Source organism: Pristiophorus japonicus, chromosome 1 (genome assembly GCF_044704955.1).
Source record: "Pristiophorus japonicus isolate sPriJap1 chromosome 1, sPriJap1.hap1, whole genome shotgun sequence".
NCBI lineage: Eukaryota > Metazoa > Chordata > Chondrichthyes > Pristiophoridae > Pristiophorus > Pristiophorus japonicus.
In genome coordinates, this window is record NC_091977.1 from 326,689,589 (window position 1) to 326,710,444 (window position 20,856).

A 20,856-nucleotide genomic window follows, 5' to 3' on the forward strand; every position below is an offset into this window, starting at 1 on the left:
CTGCGCCCTCCCCCCCCCCGCCACCGACCAGACCCGACCCGACACCCGCTCCCCACCCCTGACGACCCGAGACCCGAGACCCGCTCCCCCCCCTCCGACCCGCTCCACCCCCGCCCTGAGACCCGACACCCGCTTCCCCCTCCCCCCCCGCACCGACTCGAGACCCGCGCTCCTGTTCCCCGACCCGACGCCCCCCCATCTCTCTCTCTCTCTCTCTCTCTCTCTCTCTCTCTCTCCCCCTCTCTCCCTCCCTCCCTCCCCCTCCCCCTCCCCCTCCCGCTCAGCGGCACGAACGGCTGAAGCACTTTCACACAGGTAGGAAGATGGTTTATTTAATCTTTTCGTGGCTTATAAATGTTTATTCAGGTTGGATTTATTTGTATAATATTTGTAGAAGTATAAATAAGGATTTATTGTCGAATTTAATGAGTTCCCTTCCCCCTGGACGCCTAATTTGTAACCTGCACCTGATTTTTTAATGTGTAGAACAGGTTTTTTCAGTTCTACAAAAATCTTCACTTGCTCCATTCTACTTTAGTTTGGAGTACATTTTCACTGTGGAAACTTTCAAATCAGGCGTCAGTGGCCGGACACACCCCCTTTTGAAGAAAAAATTCTGTTCTAAACTCGAACTGTTCTACCTGACTAGAACTGCAGAAAAAAAAATGTGGAGAATTGCGATTTCTAAAATAGTCCGTTCTCCACCAGTTGCTCCTAAAAATCAAGCGCGAATCATGTGGAAACTTGGGCCCATAGATTCCACATCATCCAAGTTAATGTCCTTCCTAACTATTGCATTAATCTCTTCTTTAACCAGCAATGCTACCCCACCTCCTTTTCCTTTTATTCTATCCTTCCTGAATGTTGAATACCCTTGGATGTTGTGTTCCCAGCCCTGATCATCCTGGAGCCACGTCTCTGTAATTCCAATCACATCATATCTGTTAACATCTATTCGCACAGTTAATTCATCCACCTTATTACGGATACTCCTTGCATTAAGACACAAAGCCTTCAGGCTTGTTTTTTTAACACCCTTTGTCCTTTTAGAATTATGATGTATTGTGGCCCTTTTTGTATCTTGCCTTTGTTTACTCGGCCTTCCACTATTGCTTTTTACCTTTCTACCATCTGTTTCTGACTCCATATTACTTTGCCCTGTCTTGCTGCATAGGTTCCCATCCCCCTGCCATATTAGTTTAAACACTTCCAAACTACATTAGCAAATGTTACCCCCAGGACATCAGTTCCAGTCCTGCCCAAGTGCAGACCGTCCCTCTTGTACAGGTCCCACTTCCCCCAGAACTGGTTCCAATGTCCCAGGAATTTGAATCCCTCCCTCTTGCACCACTGCTCAAGCCACGTATTTATTCTAAATATCATGCTCCCTCTACTCTGATTAGCACGTGGCACTGGTAGCAATCCAGAGATTACTACCTTTGAGGTCCTACTTTTTAATTTAACTCCTAGCTCCTTAAATTCAGCTTGTAGGACCTCTTCCCGCTTCTTACCTATATCGTTGGTACCTACATGTACAACGACAACTGGCTGTTCACCCTCCCTCTCCAGAATGCTCTGCAGCCGCTCCGAGACATCCTTGACCCTTGCACCAGGGAGGCAACATACCATCCTGGAGTCTGGGTTGCGGCCGCAGAAACTCCTATCTATTCCCCTTACAATAGAGTCCCCTATCACTATAGCTCTCCCACTCTTTTTCCCGCCCTTCTGTGCAGCAGAGCCACCCATGGTGCCATGAACCTGGCTGCTGGTACCTTCCCCTGGTAAGTCATCGCCCCCAACAGTATCCAAAACGGTATATCTGTTTTGGAGGGAGGTGACCGCAGGGGACTCCTGCACTACCTTCCTGCTCTTGCCTTGTCTCTTGGTCACCCATTCACTATCTGTCCTAATCCTTACCTGTGGTGTGACCAATCATATTAAAGGGGCTTGTAAATTTCACATTAGGATTTCATAGGATTATAATTCACTCAATTTTAGTTATTTACACAGAGTATTTCTAAAAAACTTTACAAAATATCCAGCCTCACACCAACATGGTTGATTTTTAACTGCCCTCTGAAATGGCCGGGCGAGTCACTCAGTCAAACCGCTACCAGCGTTTCAAGAACAACCCCATTCTTAAGAGCAACTAGGGATGGGCAATAAATGTCAGCCATGCCAGCGACACCCACATCTCAAGAATAAATCCCCACAACCACAAAAATGGGTATTGCTCTTGTATTTAAATAATTGTGGTTCCACGGCACTATTTTGAAGAACAGCAGGGAAGTTCTCCCCGGTGTCCTGGCCAATATTTATCCCTCAACCAACATCACTAAAAACAGATTGTCTGGTCATTATTACATTACTGTTTGTGGGAGCTTGTGCGCAAATTGGCTGCCACGTTTACTACATTACAACACTTCAAAATTACTTCATTGGCTGGTAAAGCGCTTTGAAACGCCCGAGGTTGCGAAAGGCGCTGTATAAATGCTAGTCTTTTTTTTCTTTCATTCTATTCCGCCCTTCCTGACCCCCAAGCTTTAATCCTTAACTTCACCCTCAGCTCCCAATCTCCCCGACACTCTACCATCCCCAACATGCACTCCTCCCCTTCCTATCCACCTGTACTCCAGTATCTCCAAACTTTTGCCCCACAATATTCCCTTCTGTCCCAACATTATCCTCTTGCCTCTCACTCACTAAAACACTCCATCCGTGCAGTTACTGAGAGGTACTCTTCTCCCCTTACCCCCATTGCAACTTCCCAATCACCCCCACTGTTCCATATTCTCCTCTGTCCCCTAAATCCCACCTTTAGCCCCTTGCCTCAACATTCCCGAAAAGGTTCTATTGCTCCTTCTATCCACCTTAAAAAAGGAGGCAGACAGAAAGCAGAAAACTATAGACCAGTTAGCCTAATATCTGTCATTGGGAAAATGCTGGAGTCCATTATTAAGGAAGCAGTAGCAAGATATTTGGAAAAGCATAATTCAATCAAGCAGAGTCAGCATGGTTTTATGAAAGGGAAATCATGTTTGACAAATTTGCTGGAGTTCTTTGAGCATGGTGGATAAGGGGGAAACCAGTGGATGTGATGTATTTGGATTTCCAGAAGGCATTCGATAAGGTGCCACATAAAAGGTTACTGCACAAGATTAAGAAGTCACGGTGTTGGGGGTAATATATTAGCATGGACAGACGATTAGCTAATTAACAGAAAACAGAGAGTCGGGATAAATGGGTCATTTTCCGGTTGACAAACAGTAACTAGTGGGGTGCCGCAGGGATCGATGCTGGGGCCTCAACTATTTACAATCTATATTAATGACTTGGATGAAGGGACCGAGTGTAATGTAGCCAAGTTTGCTGATGATACGAAGATGGGTGGGAAAGCAAACTGTGAGGACATAAAAAATCTGCAAAGGGATATAGACAGGCTAAGTGAGTGGGCAAAAATTTGGCAGATGGAGTATAATGTGGGAAAATGTGAGGTTATCCACTTTGGCAGAAAAAATAGAAAAGATTATCATTTAAATGGAGAAAAATTGCAAAGTGCTTCAGTACAGAAGGACCTGGGGGTCTTTGTGCATGAAACACAAAAAGTTAGTATGCAGGTACAGCAAGTAATCAGGAAGGCAAATGGAATGATGGCCTTTATTGCAAGGGGGCTGGAGTATAAAAGCAGAGAAGTCCTGCTACACCTGTACAGGGTATTGGTGAGGCCACACCTGGAGTACTGTGTGCAGTTTTGGTCTCCGTATTTAAGGAAGGATATACTTGCATTGGAGGCTGTTCAGAGAAGTTCACTTGGTTGATTCCGGAGATGAGGGGGTTGACTGTGGAAGAAAGGTTGAGTAAGTTGGGTCTATACTCATTGGAGTTCAAAAGAATGAGAGGTGATCTTATCGAAACATTTAAGATGATGAGAGGGCTGGACAAGTTGGATGCAGAAAATATATTTCCACTCATAGAGGAAACTAAAACTAGGGTGCATAGTCCCAGATCTGTGGAATTCTCTGCCCAAGAGAGCTGTGGAGGCTGGGCCATTGAATATATTTAAGGCGGAGACAGACAGATTTTTGAGCAATCTGGGAATAAAGGGTTATGGGGAGCGGGCAGGGAAGTGGAACTGAGCCCATGATCAGATCAGCCATGATCTTATTAAATGGCAGCGCAGGCTCGAGGTTTCAAATGGCCTGCTCCTGCTTCGTGTTCTAGTATTCAATGCTCCTTTCCACCAATACTCCCTCACCCCCATACATCCTCACTCCCAATACTCCCCAAATCACTTCAACCCCATACTCCCTCGCCCTCGCTTCCCCCACCCCCAAATAGCTCCTCACCCACCCAACACCCTCACCCCTACCCGCAGTACCCCCTGCCCACAGTACACCCTCACACCCCGCCCCCCCAGTAACCAGCCCACAGCACGCCTCCAGTACTCCCTCAACCCCTCGCTCCCAGTAACCCCTCACACACACCCCCCCCCATAACCCGCCCACAGTACCCCCTCACCCTCCCCCAGTACTCCCTCAACCCCCCGCCCCCAATACCCCCCCCCACCTCCAGTACTCCCTCAACCCCCCACCTCCAGTACCCCCCCACCTCCAGTACTCCCTCAACCACCCCCCCCATAACCCGCCCACAGTACCCCCTCACCCTCCCCCAGTACTCCCTCAACCCCCCGCCCCCAATACCCCCCCCACCTCCAGTACTCCCTCAACCCCCCACCTCCAGTACTCCCTCAACCCCCCCCCCCAGTAACCCGCCCACAGTACCCCCCCCCCCAGTAACCCGCCCACAGTACCCCCTCACCCAGCACTCCCTCAACCCCCCCGCCCTCAGTACCCACTGCCCTCAGTACCCCCTCACACCCTGCCCCCCCAGTAACCCGCCCACAGTACCCTCACCCTCCCTCAGCACTCCCTCAACCCTCAGTACTCCCTCAACCCCCACGCCCTCAGTACCCACTGCCCTCAGTACCCCCTCACACCCTGTCCCCCGACAATGGGAGCCGCAGACTGAGGCCCGCGCTCCCGGTGCTGAGCCTGAAACCGAGGAACCTGGGCGGCCGGACCGGACTGGACCCAGCACCGGGAGCGCGGGCGGCGAAACATCGGGCTATCGGGCTATCGGGCTACAGAACGGCGCCGAACCAAACGACGAATCGACTGAAAAGACTAATGGACGGACTCACCGACTAATCGACCGACTGACCGGCACGCGCCACAGAGCCGCCAACGGGCGCGGCTCGGCAGCGGCAACTGGTGGCCACAGCCTGCAACAGCAGGGAGACCCGTCTCTATCCACAAAGCAAGATGCATCAATCGTTCTCCACTCTATACCCCATGCATTTTGCAACAACAACTTGCATTTATATACGATGCAGTGCATTATATAGCGTGCAGTACATTGTTACATTATAGTCTACAGGGTGCCATACAACATATCATCATCATCATAGACGGTCCCTCGAAGTGAGGATGACTTGCGTCCACGCAAAAATAAGGATGAATTCACAGGTGTTTCAATGAAGGACCCGAACTACATCCTGAAGGGTGGAAGATGCCTGTGCGTGTATTTTTTCAACGTGGGGTGACCGTTGCACCCCAGCCACCACACGGGCTTGGTCCAGTGGCAAGGATTACCCAAGATGACCGGAGACCAGCTCTGCTGCACAACCTAGTGCGCACACATATCGCAGTGTGGGCTGGGCCCGAGCTCACGTCCCTCTACAGTCTCTCACCGCTCCTTCGCCCCGACCTCGCCACTGCTGCTGTATCTGCCCATGCTCCAATCACTGACCTGGACCTTGATGACATCACTGCGCTGCCGTCGCGTTTCTGCACCAGCTCGCGCTGCTCCCTGTAGTACTATGCCGCCACGCTGCTCCCGAGGTCTCCACGCCGCTCCTTTTATGGCCCCGACCTACCACTGGTGTTCTCACGCAGGTCGGGGCCTCCACGCATACAACACATACAACATGTACAACATAGAGAGTACTGTGCATTGTATATAATATTCCATAGGGCGCAGTGCATCATGTAGGGTGTAGTGCATTGTAAACTACATTCCACCGGGTCCAGTGCAATATATAGGGTGCAGTGCATTATATAAGAACATACAAACGGCCCCTCAAGCCTGCTCCACCATTCAATACGATCATGGCCGATCCGATCAGGAATTCAGGTCCACTTTCCTGCCCGCTCCCAATAACCCCATATTCCCTTATCGGTTAAGAAACTGTCTATCTCTGTCTTAAATTTATTCATTGACCCAGCTTCCACAACTCTCTGAGGCAGCGAATTACACAAATTTACAACCCTCTGAGAGAAGAAATTCCTCCTCATCTCGGTTTTAAATGGGCGGCCCCTTATTCTAAGATTATGCCCTCTAGTTCTAGTCTCCGCTATCAGTGGAAACATCCTCTCTTCATCCATCTTGTCAAACCCCCTCATAATCTTATATGTTTCGATAAGATTACCTCTCATTCTTCTGAATTCCAATGAGTAGAGGCCCAACCTATTCAACCTTTCCTCATAAGTCAACCCCCTCATCTCCAGAATCAACCTAGTGAACCTTCTCTGAACTGCCTCCAAAGCAAGTATATTCGTTCTTAAATATGGAAACCAAAACTGTGCACAGTATTTCAGGTGTGGCCTCACCAATACCCTGTATAACTGTAGCAAGACTTCCCTGCTTTTATACTCCATCCCCTTTGCAATAAAGGCCCAGGGCTAGACTTTCCAATATTTTTGCATCATTAATGTCCATTTTAACGCTGAGATGAGGTATAATGCCCAGATATCGCTCATTTAGCAACAAAATGGAAACTAACGCCCATGTATCACTCACTTATCGTCCAGCGTAACTTTCGGCATGTAGTTAACACCGAGAATTAATAATACCGGCTACATACTTTTTTTGTCATAAAGATCAGAATAGGCAAAACTAACTGTTGTGTATGTAAACATTACCAATGTATAAGACTTGCCACCAAGGGGCGCACCTGTGGGAGACCCAAGGGTCACCTGCACACCCTGGGCAAGCAGGTATAAAAGGCAATCTACCATGCTGCCTCCTCACTCTGGAGTTACAATAAAGAGACCAAGATCACAACAGCTTGAGCTTAAGATATACAGTCTTGTGGAGTTATTCTAAACGTAACAATTGGTGACGAGTAACAGATCACGAACTGCAATTGGTATTCTTGAGAGATTTGTTGAGGGTGATAATTGGGAAGCCTTCATTGAGCATCTTGACCAGTACTTCATGGCCAACGAGCTGGAAAAGGAAGACACCGCGATCAAGCGCAGGGCGATTCTCCTCACCGTTTGCGGGTCCACGATATATGGCCTCATCAAAAATTTGCTAGCACCGACAAAACCAATGGACATGACCTATGAAGAGTTGTGCACGCTAGTTCGGGAACACCTCAAGCCGAAGGAGAGCACCTCGATGGCCAGGTATCGCTTTTATATGCACCACCGCTCCGAGGGCCAGGATGTGATGAGCTATGTCGCCGACCTAAGACGCCTTGCGGGGCCGTGCGGCATTTGCTGGATTTTTGGGGGACGTGTTGCGGGACTTTATTGTGCTGGGAATCGGCCACGAGGTCATTCTTCGCAAACTGCTGTCTGCCGAATCTCTAGATCTGAGCAAGGCCATCACGATAGCCCAGGCTTTCATGTCCACGAACGATAACACTAAACAGATATCATTGCAGCATCGGAACTCACTGGCATAAAATAATGCCTTCAGCAGGCAGAACTGTACATGGCAGGGCCTACACGCCCGCAGAGGCCAGACCTAGGATGACTCAGGGTTTGCCGTGGGGCGTGAATGCGAATCCATTAGCATCATTTTGGCGCTGTGGGGGTAATCATCGAGCCCATCAATGTCGATTCAAGCACTACATGTGCAAGGGCTGTGGCGCAACGGGGAACCTCCAGCGAATGTGCAGACATGCTGCGATTCACCACGTGGCAGAGTCGGCAGAAGATGACCGATCCGGCGCGGATCATACTGAACAAGTAAGGGAGGCAACTCAACCCAAAGCAAAAGCCCTCCGATAATGTTAAAAGTCAAATTAAACGGCATTCCAGTTTCCATGGAATTGGACACGGGGGCGAGTCAGTCAATTATGAGCCAGAAGGCTTTTGAGAAACTGTGGGGCAACAAGGCACAAAGGCCAAAACTAAGTCAGATCCACACCAAGCTGCGCACTGACACCAAAGAGTTCATACCAGTCATTGGCAGTGCGGCAGTGAAGGTATCGTACGATGGAGCTGTGCATGATTTACCACTATGGATTGTACCAGGCGATGGCCCAACACTGTTCAGCAGAAGCTGGCTAGGGAAGATCCGATGGAACTGGGGCGACATCAAAGCACTGTCTTCGGAGGATGACGACTCGTGCGCCCAAGTGCTGAACAAATTCCCGTCGTTATTTGAGCCAGGCATCAGCAACGTCACAGGCGCCAAAGTGCAGATCCATCTAGTCCCTGATGCACGACCCATTCATCACAAGGCCCGAGCGGTTCCATATATGATGCGAGAGAAAGTCAAGATCGAGCTGGACAGACTTCAACGAGGGGGGAACATATCGCCAGTCGAGTTCAACGAGTGGGCCAGTCCAATCGTTCCATGTTGAAGAGCAATGGGACTGTCAGAATCTGCGGCGCCTACAAGGTAACGATCAACCGAGTCTCGTTACAGGACCAGTACCCACTACCCAAAGCGGATGAACTGTTTGCATCGCTAGCAGGGGGGAAGTCGTTCACCAAGCTGGATCTAACCTCTGCTTACATGACACAGGAGTTGGCTGAACCTTTGTAAAAATTGACGTGCATCAACACGCATAGAGGACTGTTCATATACCACAGATGTCCCTTTGGGATTCGTTCTGTGGCGGCCATCTTCCAGAGGAACATGGAGAGTCTGCTGAAATCGGTTCTGCGCACCGTGGTGTTCCAAGACGACACTTTGATCACTGGCTGCAACACCATCGAACACTTGCACAACCTGGAAGAGGTTCTCAAGCGACTGGATAGAGTGGGACTCAGGTTGAAACACTCCAAGTGTGTTTTCCTGATGCCAGAGGTCGAATTTCTAGAGAGAAAGATTGCGGTGGACGGCATCAGACCCACGAACTCCAAGACGGAGGCCATCAAGAATGCACCCAGACCACAGAATGTGATGGAGCTGCGTTCGTTCCTGGGACTCCTCAACTATTTGATAACTTTCTGCCAGGGTTGAGCACTCTGCTGGAATCATTGCATTTATTGCTATGCAATGGTTTGGGGTAAAGCTCAAGAGACAGCTTTTAACAAGGCCAGAAACCTGCTATGTTCTAACAAGTTACTTGTATTGTATGACCCATGTAAACATTTAGTACTAGCTTGTGATGCATCTTCGTATATGGTCGGTTGTGTGTTACAGCAAGCCAATGGGTCAGGCAAACTGCAACCGGTTGCATATGCGTCCAGAATCTTATCTAAGGCTGAAAGAGCCTACAGTATGGTTGAAAAAGAAGCAATAGCATGCATATACGGGGTTAAGAAAATGCACCAATACCCATTTGGGCTCCGGTTTGAGCTCGAAACCAACCACCTCATTTCATTGTTCTCAGAAAGCAAAGGTATCAACACCAATGGGCACTAACGTTATCTGCGTAAGATTATGTAATCCGCCACAGACCAGGCACTGAGAACTGTGTGGAAAGATGTTCCTAGTAGCAGTGGATGCTTACTCTAAATGGATTGAATTTATAATAATGTCATCATGTACGTCCACTGCCACCATTGAAAGCCTCCGGGCCATGTTCACCACTCATGGTTTGCCCGACGCCCTTGTTAGTGACAATGGACCATGTTTCACCAGCTCAGAATCCAACGAGTTCATGACCTGCAATGGCATCAAGCATGTCAGATCTGCATCGTTTAAGCCCGCATCCAATGGTCAAGTGGAACGGGCAGTCCAAACCATCAAGCAGAGCTTGAAATGCGTGACAGGTGGTTCCCTGCAGACCCAGCTATTTCGGATTTTGCTCAGCTACTGCATGCGACCCTACTCGCTTACCGGGGATTCCCCTGCAGAATTGCTAATGAAGAGAGCACTCAAAACCAGGCTCTCCTTAGTCCACCCGGATCTCAATGATCATGTAGAAACCCGGCGCCACCGGCATAACGCGTACCACGATCGCGCGGCTGTATCACGTGACATTGAAGTTAATGACCTTGTGTTTGTTCTTAATTAAGGTCATAGTCCCAAATGGGTTGCTGGCACTGTGTTAGCCAAGGAGGGGAATAGAGTGCTTGTTGTCAAACTTTTGAACGGACAAACGTGCAGAAAACACTTGGATCAGACTAAACTGCGGTTCACTGATAACCAAGAACAGTTTGAAGATAGGACATTACCATCATTGATCCACCCACACACACCCAACCAGCAATCGACCTCACCGTCAACCATGAGGATGAACCCACCATGCCCGACAGTCCGATCAGACCAGCCGCACTGCAGCGCAGCAATGATCCAACCAACTCACCCATGCCAGGACTTCAACTCAGGCAATCAACCCGGGAACGCAGAGCCCCGGATCGCCTCAACTTGTAAATAACTTGTACATAAGATTTTGGGGGGAATGATGTTACGTATGCAAACATTACCATGTGTAAGACTTGCCACCAGAGGGCGCATCTGTGGGAGACCCAGGGGTCACCTGCACACCCTGGGCAAGCAGGTATAAAAGGCAGACTACCATGCTGCCTCCTCACTCTGGAGTTACAATAAAGAGACCAAAGTCACAACAGTTTGAACTTAAGATATACAGTCTTGTGGAGTTACTCTAAACGTAACACTAACACCCATAATATCGCCGAGCGTTACTTTCGGCACCTCGCCCACATATCGCCGAAAATATCGCTCGCCGAAAATAAATGTTGAGAAAAAGTCGCTCTCACCTGAACTAAACCCAGCAGTACGGATGCCATTTTGTAAATCGGGGGTAGGTTCATGTAAAAGGCTACTTCAACTTCTGGGGAGTTTCGATGTACTGTGGAGATATTTTAAAGTGATTTGTACATCTGATCAAACATTTTATCATATTGTGGACGATTTGAATTTATTTTAGGTGTTTTCATATGTTGGAGGGAATTTGTAGCCATTAATTATTTTTATAAACTGTGTATAAACATGTACAGCCTACTGAATGGTCCACTTTAAATCTACCAGCTTACGTGCGCCCATGTGATGTACGTCCTGCCATTCTATACATGAGTGAATTGTGTGCCAGATCACGGCCATATAAGGCAATGCTACGCTACAAGATGAATTGATTGGATGATGTTGGGAGGCGATGACGTCCCCAGGGATATAATTGTAAACAGAAGGCCACGCTCGAGGAGAAAGTGGGAACGAGATTGCGGAATCTCTGTCTCTTCTCCCAGAGCGCTCTGAATAATAAACTGTGTACTTTTTTTTACCGTGCATGGACTCGAAGTGGGTTTTATTGCCCAACAAATTGGCGCTGCGAGCAGGGTGAATTTGGGTTACTTCAGGTCGCCCGACCGGTGGAGGAGGACGAGTAGTCAAAAGTTTGACCGTCCATCAAATTAGGCCGTGGAAAAAGTGGCTCCGGAGCCCCGATTCACCAAAGAACGGACGTGCATGAATGGTGAGAAATCACAGTCATGCCGCGGGTTATAAATTAAGTTTGTCATCTTAAGTCACACAGGTCAGAGATACCAAGGGTCGTGTGTAAAACAAAGGAAGAAGATCGTAGTGAGTCGCGGAGGCCATTTTGACGAATCGCAAGTGTGATAGAACACGTCTGACGATAGAGACTGCAAGTCCGTCTGGTAGGAGTGAGTAATACCGGGCGTACCTCTGACAGTCGTGAGACCGTGACGTGGGACTACGATGACCGGTAAGGAAACGGAGTGGGGCCCCCTGGGGTCCCTCACCAGATTATACATGACCGAAAGGAAGGGAAGAGTGGATAGAATGCAAAAGGAGGGCTGGGCCCCGACGCAAAATGTAAAAGACCAGCGAGAATGGTGGGAGACACAAAAACAGAAGAAAACCAAAAAGGTAGGGGTCCTATTGGTGTATCATCTGGTTAAATTAACTGAAGTAGTGGAGGAAGTAAAAGACAAACTAGCCGCCAGAACTAGACAGATACGGGAACTGGAAAAACAATTTGAGATCCACGGCCCGCCACCGGTTCTTAAGTTATAATATAGCTGCAGGTGGGGTGGAAGGAGAAGGGTCTCCCGAGTACGATGAGGGGGTTGGTCCGACCGCCCCACCAGAAGGTGAAGACTCGGATACGGAGGAAGTGAAGGCAGCACCTCTAAAACGAGGGGGTACGGCGGCAACCCCCACTTCCCGATATAATGCCTTTACCCCAGCGGAAAAACAGATTATAGTGACTGAGTTAGGGCCCTTAAAGCCGAGATCGAATAATAAGGCTTTCTGGACAAAATTAGATACGTTATGGGAGTTACATGATCTACACCCCTTGAGATATTCACGGCATAGTACGTGCCAATTGTCCACGAGACAAGTGGAGCAATATACAGGGAAATGGGATGATGAATGGGGGATGGGCAACGGCAGTGGCTCTGATCGCGGATTGAGCGGCACAGACTGCTGCCTTTGCCCCTTTTAAAGCTGTGGTACAAACTGCCCGAGGCAACTCCCAGGTTAATTGGGGAAGGATAATGACCTGTAAGCAAAGGAAAGGTGAGGGGAGTAGTGAGTTCGGGGAGCAATTATTCGCGTCCTATAAGGAATCGTCTGGGCAGTTAGATCCCCAGATGGCTGATGCAGCATTTATCCAGATGTATAAAGACGGGTTGTCCACCAAACATCAAGCCGTGATAAAATTAGGAGTAATGACCCATAACATATACAACGAAGTGGTCCGCTGGGCATGTTCAGTGGACGCACAGGACCCGGAGAACAAATGGTGGCAGTAAAGCAGGAAAGGGTGGCAGCGGGGGCTGGGCCAAAAGGCAGTGGAGTGTGTTTCCAGCGTGGGAAAATGGGGCACATGGTGAAAGACTGCCGATCAGCCAAGACGTGCAACTACTGTGACAAAAGAGGCCACATAGAGGAGAAGTGTTGGAAAAAGGAAAGGGACGCGGCAGGCGACGGATCCGCTTTGCAGGACAAAATAGGAAAGGAAGAGTATAAACATTTTCTGGAAAACCTAAAAATAAAAGGGACTCACTGACGGACGGCGGCCCCAGCACGTGAGCAGAATGACGAGCGGATGTTCGTGTCTGCACTAGTAGTGAAATGCTAGTGGACACCGGAGCCGCCATATCAATCACTAACCTATCCCTACCTTTAACGCGACACAGGATTAGTATAATAGGACTAGGGGGAGGACGGATACCGGCGTTCAAGGGTGAACTGCAGGTTGTAGAATTGGAAAATAAATTCATGTTAGCCCAGTTTTGGGTGTGTAAAAACAAAAAAAAAGGACTATTCTGGGAATAGATTTGATAAGGGAATTTAAATTATGAATAGACACTGGACAGAACAAAATAATTTGGCCGGAAGCGGATGGGCGTAAGACCAATTCGCTCGCGCCCTTACGCAACGTCGTGAAGATAGGCAGCGTCAACAACCATTGGTCCGAGATTGGAAACAAGAGCGGGGGAGTACGGAGTCATATGCGAGGCCCTAGAAATGGTCTGGGCCAGAACGAAGCAGGCCACGGGCCTCGTTAATATGACGCTGATTAACATCCCAGGGCCCAAGCACAAGGCACACAGGCAATACCTGATAAAACCAGAGGCAGCAGATGCGGTATCGAAAATCGTACTTGACCTGGCAAGAAAGGGAATAATTAGAGAGACGGAGAGCACCACGAACTCCCCAGTGTGGCCAGTCATGAAACTTGACGGGTCATACCAGCTTACTATAGATTATACAGCCTTGAACAAGGTTACTCCAAAACTACACCCCATAGTGGCAAGTCCGGCTACCATTTTAAATGGCCTAAGCCCACAACATAAGATATTTACGGTACTAGATATCGCGAATGGATTCTGGTCCCTACCCCTCGACCAAGAGTCGCAAGAGAAGTTTGCCTTCACGGTGGGAGAGAGACAGTATACGTGGACGAGACTGCCCCAGGGGTTTCACAATAGTCCGGCGATATTTCACAGAGCTATGAGCTCCATACTAAAATCCGTAGACTTGGCACTTTACCGTAGCACTATGCTACAGTACGTGGATGATTTGCTGATAGCCTCAGAGGACCATGAAGGTTACTGGGCAGCGCTCATATCGGTTTTGGAGACGTTAGAAAAGAGAGGATTTAAGGTAAATCCCGTTAAGGCTCAAATCGGTAAGGAAATTGTAACCTACCTGGGACAGGAGATATCCTAAGGGGTCAGAACCATCCCCAACGACCGAAAGGTAGCAATACAGATGATGCCCCGACCGGTTTCGGTGCGAGGGGTCAGAAAAGTACTGGGGCTATTCAACTACAGTAGGAATTTTATCCCTGATTTTGCAAAACTGGCCGAACCGATTCAGAGATTGGTAAAGGGCGGCAGGCCCGCAACTGATCCTATAGAGTGGGAAAAGGAACAGGAAGAGGCCTATAAGCTGCTCAAATAAGCCCTGGTGTCCACCCCAGGGTTGGGACTACCCGACACCACAAAACCATTCCACATTTATTGTGAGAATGAGGGAGGATTCTACGCGGCGGTGGTAACACAACAACATGGGGATCAGAAGCAGCCAGTTGCATATTACTCCATGCAGCAGACCCCCGTGGTGTCTGGGCTGTCAAGATGTATGGCAGCCCTTGATTGCGCCACTTGGGCGGTGAGGGTTAGCGAGCCTACCGTTATGACCGGGGACATTGTCTTGCATACCAAACACATTTTAGTGGCGATGCTGAACACCGGAAAACTGAGGTCGGTTTCCAATATGCGCCGAGCCCGCTGGGAGGCCATCTTATTGCCAGTAGATCAGTCAGTGGTAATTACCAGGGACACAGGAGGAAACCCAGCAGAAGGCCTCCTGGGGGCAGGAGAGCCGCATCAGTGTGAGGAAGTGGATAGTGAAAATATAGAAGGCCGCCTGGGAGACGAACCCCTAATTGGGGCACAGATGACCCTCTACGTTGATGGGTCTAGAAAGTATGTTGAAGGAACACCACGGACCGGGTGGGCCGTGGTAAATGGTCAGTTACAAACCGTGGCATCTGGTAGATTAGCTGGGGGCTCTCGGCCCAGGTTGCTGAGATTGTGGCCCTTACCGAGGGGCAAGACTGTTAATATCTATACAGATAGTCGCTACGCGTTTGGAGTTGTACATGATTACATGATAGCATGGGGACGCAGGGGGTTCGTCACAACAGGGGGAGAGCCCATCCGACATCAGGGAAGAGTCCAGGCTCTACTGCATGCAGCCGAAGGGCCACTACCAGCTGCTGTGATAAAAATAAAGGCTCACCAGAGGGTACAAAGCCGGGAGCAGGGAGGTAATCAGGCGGCCGGCGCCGCCGCCCAGCGAGCGTTGGAGCAAGACGTGGAAGAAAGGACTGAGGAGGTGGGGAGCTTAATGAGGGATGAAGTGGATATAGTCAGGTTACACACCGATGTTTCACTGGAGGAACAGGAGGCATGGAAGGCCAAGGGCAGGGCACCTAGTATAGATTTGGTGTGGAGAAAGGGTGGAAAAGTCATAGCCCCAAACTGCATTAAACAAACCTTGCTGGAATTACACCATGGAGTGACCCATGTGGGCAGGGGACCCACGATGGAGTTGCTCACAAAGGATTGGTGGTGGTCTGGAATGGGGCGGGATATAGCCAAACACTGTCAGCGCTGTATCACGTGTGCACAACATAACCCCGGTAAGCCAATTAAGATATGAGTGGCACACCAGCCAAGACCCCGAGGGCCATGGGAAAACATATAAATAGATTTCATCGGACCACTGCCTGACTCACGGGGGAAACGATATTGCTTAGTGGTAATAGGCCAGTTCACCCGATGGGTGGAAGCTTACCCAACAAGGAACTGTACGGCCACTACGGTAGCTAGAATTCTGACGGAAGAAATAATCCCTAGGTGGGGGGTGCCGTTACAGATAGACTCGGACCAAGGCACCCACTTCATGGGGAAGGTAGTAAAGGCCGTATGTTAACTAATGGGGATAAAACAGAAATTCCATATACCGTACCACCCCCAAAGCTCAGGAATGGTAGAACGGATGAATCGAACCCTTAAGATAACGATCGCAAAAGCAATCCGAGAGACAGGGACCACATGGGTTGATGTGTGACCCATCATCCTGATGAAACTAAGGGCAGTCCCTAATAGAACAACGGGCTTATCATCGTATGAGTTAATGACGGGAAAGGCGATGCAACTCCCAGAAGGAATTTTTACGGGAGGGGCGGATGTAGGACCTCTAAGGGATAGAATTAGGAGATATATATTAGAAATGAGTAATGGTCTCCAGGAAATGAGGAAACAGACCAGAGAAAGGCAGACTCAATGCGATAAGAAACTGGAGGCCATCGCCTTCCCGGACGTACCTCAGGCAGGGACCCGTGTGATGGTGAAAGTTCTACCAGGAAAACCCGGGTTCGCCTCGAAGTGGGTAGGACCATATGAGGTTATGATTAGTGGAAATACGTGTGCCTGTATTGATGTCAGAGGGAAAGGGCAATGGAAACATTGGATCCAGCTTAAAATTTTTGAGCCTGCCACTTAATGAAAGTACCTATCTACCTACAGGTCGTTGACAACTCTTCAAGCAAGATAGAATGGTCATTTTGCCTTTGAGTAATTGTTAACATAGAGTAATAAGATGAAATTGTATGCCACGATCTGTGTGATAACTTCAGTCTGTATTGCATGCGTCTCGGCGGTGAAGAGGCAGACACGAGAGCTCCACATCAATACATTCCTGTATATGTCCTACATTTATGCAAAGAATAGTAATGTCTCTAGTTGTTGGCTATGTACCCACATTCCCATATACAGTCAGGGAGGAATCCCTCTAAGGCCAGTTCCCTTGAATATCTCGGAAGTGGCAGAGTGGGTGATGAGACAAAATGGGACAGGGGATGTGAATGACACCTGAAACCAAAAGGGAGATAAAGAAAGGTGGGTGTCAGCTGGGTACTCCTTGGATAGATTTAAGGGATGGTACCAGCCGGAATATAATAAGTCAGTGCATCCCCCGTGTTTGGTCTTGACCAAACACCTCGGGATTCGGAAGACCCACGGCTGACATTTGTCTGACCAGAACTCATACTGGTGATGGACCAGTCTTTGAAGCAGGACGTAGCAATTGCACACAATACTTTAACTTGACAGAATGGGACGTGACAGTTGGGGAATCAACTCCCCAGGGGTTCTTCCAGCTAAGAGATTTGAAGGATCAGACAAGTGGTCAGAACTGGGGTAGTCCCGCAATTAGGTGGCGACGGGGATTGAGAGTGTAAAGTCCTGTCCCCTCAGTACAGATTCACACAAGGCAGGTAGTGAAGTCAAGGTCACTCTGGACCTGCACCTTTATTTCACATCTCTGGAATGCTGCACTTGCCTGAGACCTGTCCTTATATACCTGTCTCTTGCAAGTGCACCCCTGGTGGTAAGGTAGGCTGGTGGTTACAGGTCATATCTTATTACAGTCATGTATAGCATGTTAGGATACAGTTATATATAATAATGTAAGATACATGACATCACCCTCCCCCAAGGTCTTATTGTTTTTATAGGTTCAGTCTCTCAGGTGGTCTACGCTCTCACGTGGAGCGTCTGAGTTGTGGTTCAGTTGTTTGCCTTGGTGTCTGTTTTTCTTTGGGTGTGGTTGCTGGTATCTCACCTGGGCTGTCTGTTTCGATTGGTGTGATTGTTGTTGACTTGCCTGGGCTGTCTTTTGGGATTGCCCTTTCCTCAGGTTGTTCCCTCTGTCTGTCCACCAGGTGTGGTGCGAGTTCCACGTTGTAGTCTGCCTCTGGTTCCGCAGTGTTGTTGGTAAATCTGCTTTTGACTTAGTCTACATGCCTCCGGCAGGTTTTGCCATCGTCCATTTGTACTACCAGTACCCTGTTTCCTTCCTTGCCCATTACTGTTCCTGCAAGTCATTTGGGACCCCTGCCATAGTTTAGTACAAACACTTTGTCCCCTATCTCATTCCATCTCCCCCTCGAATTTCTGTCATGGTACTCAGTCAGCTTACGGCGCTTTGCCTCAACGATTTCGTGCATGTCTGGGAGGATTAATGAGAGCCTTGTTTTTAAAGTCCTTTTCATCAACAGTTGCGTGGGGGGGAATCCCAGTCAGTGAGTGCGGACGAGATCTGTATGCCAGCAGCAGTCGCGACAGGTGACCCTGCAGCGTGGGACCTTGGATTTTAAGCATGCCTTGTTTAATGATTTGCACTGCTCTCTCCGCCTGGCCGTTGGAGGCCGGCTTGAACGGTACCGTCTTGACGTGATTTATGCCGTGGTCAATTATAAAGTCTTGGAATTCTACGCTGGTTTAGCACAGACTATTGTCACTGACCAATATGTCAGGGATTCCGTGAGTTGCAAATATGGTTGCGAGGCTCTCCACAGTGGTGGAGGTTGTGCTCGAGTTTAAAATGGTGCATTCGAACCACTTTGAAAATGCATCTACAACTACGAGGAACATTTTGCCCATGAATGGGCCCGCATAGTCTACGTGCACCGGCGACCACGGTTTGGTAGGCCAGGGCCAGGAGCTCAGTGGAGCCTCCCTGGGAGCATTGCTGAGTTGGGCACAAATGGTGCACCTTCGGAAGCAGAGCTCCAAGTCCGGGTCAATATCAGGCCACCAGACGTGGGTCTGGCTATCATGAGAACGATCCCCGGGTGCTCGCGGTGGAGCTCCCGGACAAATGCCTCTCTGCCTCGCAGAGGCATGACTACTCGGCTGCCCCACATCAGGCAGTCTGCTTGTAGTGATAGCTCATACATGCGCCTGTGAAAGGGTTTTAATTCCTCGGGGCAGGCATCGCGAGCCTCTGCCCAGTCACCGGTTAGGACTCATCTTTTTACTAAGGATAACGTGGGGTCGCTGGCCGTCCAGGCTCTGATTTGGCGAGCCGTCATGGGCGAATCTGTGGACTCAAAGGCATTGATTGCCATGACTATCTCACAGTTGTCTGTGCCTGGTCTGTGCCTTATTGTGTAGTCGTAGGACGCCAGCATGAGTGCCCACCGTTGAATTCGCGCCAAGGCGTTGGTGTTTATTGCCTTGCTCTCGGATAGGAGGGACATGAGGGGCTTGTGGTCGATTTCTAACACGAACTTGGCCCCGAAAAGGTATTGATACATCTTTTTGATACCGTACATGTACGCGGGCGTCTCCTTCTCTACCATTCCGTACCCGCGCTCCGCCCGCGAAAGTGACCTGGAGGCATAAGCTATGGGTTGTAATTTGCCCGCACTATTGACATGTTGCAAAATGCACCCGACCCCATACGCTGACGCATCGCATATGAGAACTAGCTTTTTACCTGGGTCAAAGAAAGTCAAAACACTGTTGGAACACAGAAGGTTGTGTGCCTTATTGAAGGCCCGTTCCTGGGCGTCCCCCCAAAACCAATCGCACCCCTTCCTGAGTAGCACGTGGAGAGGCTCCAGCAGCGTGCTTAAGTTCTGCATAAAGTTCCCAAAGTAATTGAGTAGCTCGAGAAAGGCGCGCAGTTCTGAGACATTCCGCGGCCTGGGTACCAGGCGAATTGCTTCTGTTTTGGACTCTGTTGGGCGGATTCCATCAGCGGCAATCCTTCTGCCCAAAAATTCAACCTCGGTGCGAGAAACAGGCACTTGGATTTCTTGACTCGTAGGCCTACCCGATCCAACAGCTTTAGTACTTCCTCCAAATTACGGAGATGGGAGTCGGTGTCCCTGCCCGTGATGATTATGTCGTCTTGAAATACAACCGTCCCCGGGATGGACTTGAGCAGACTCTCCATGTTGCGCTGGAATATGGCAGCTGCCGACCTAATGCCGAATGGGCATCGATTGTACATGAAAAGGCCTCGATGTGTGTTGATGGTTGTGAGTAGCTTCGATTCCTCGGTTAATTATTGCGTCATATAAGCAGATGTGAGGTCTAATTTTGAGAAAAGTTTACCTCCAGCCAATGTGGCAAATAAGTCCTCTGCTCTGGACAGCGGGTACTGGTCCTGTAGGGAGACTCTGTTTATGGTAGATTTGTAGTCCCCACAGATTCGCACGGATCCATCAGGCTTCATCACTGGGACGATGGGACTTGCCCAGTCGCTAAATTCCACAGGTGATACAATGCCTTCCCGCAGAAGCCCGTCTAGTTCGTGTTCAATCTTTTCTCTCATCACATAGGGTACAACTCTGGCCTTGTGATGGACCGGTCTAGCATCCTGTGTGATGTAGATTTTGACTTTGGCCCCTTTGAAAGTGCCCACACCTGGCTGAAAGAGATGTTCAAATCACTTTATAACTGTTGAGCAGGAGGTCCGTTCCTCTAATGACATGGCATGGACATCATTCCATTTCCAGTTTAGTTTTGCCAGCCAGCTTCTCCCCATCAGTGCTGGGGGGTCTCCGGGGACAATCCACAGGGGAAGTCGGTTCAGTGTCCCTTTGTGTGTGACAGAGAGCATGGCGCTGCCAAGGACTGGTATGATTTCTTTGGTCTAGGTCCTTAGTGTGGTGTCGATCCTTGTGAGTTTTGGTCTGTCTCTTTTATGCGGCCACAGTTGTACAAATTGTTGAGTGCCCATGAGAGATTGACTTGCTCCCATATCCAGCTCCATGTTGACAGATATCCCGTTGAGTAGGACCCTCATCATTAT

General features: G+C 49.2%; 1 protein-coding gene across 2 annotated transcripts in view; it reads right to left on the reverse strand.

Moving 5' to 3' along the window:
• Window positions 1-5,267, reverse strand: part of LOC139272910 (zinc transporter ZIP6-like) — a 34,562-nt gene extending 29,295 nt beyond the window's left edge. The window contains exons 1-2 of one of the 2 annotated variants that reach the window (XM_070889023.1): window positions 5,201-5,234; window positions 3,785-3,839 (exon numbers count right to left, since the gene is read on the reverse strand). The gene's annotated coding sequence lies outside the window, so the exon portion shown is untranslated. Of the gene's footprint in view, window positions 1-3,784; window positions 3,840-5,200 lie in introns of both variants that reach the window. The other variant, XM_070889014.1, reaches the window with a different exon arrangement.
• Window positions 5,268-20,856: the final 15,589 nt, after the last annotated feature.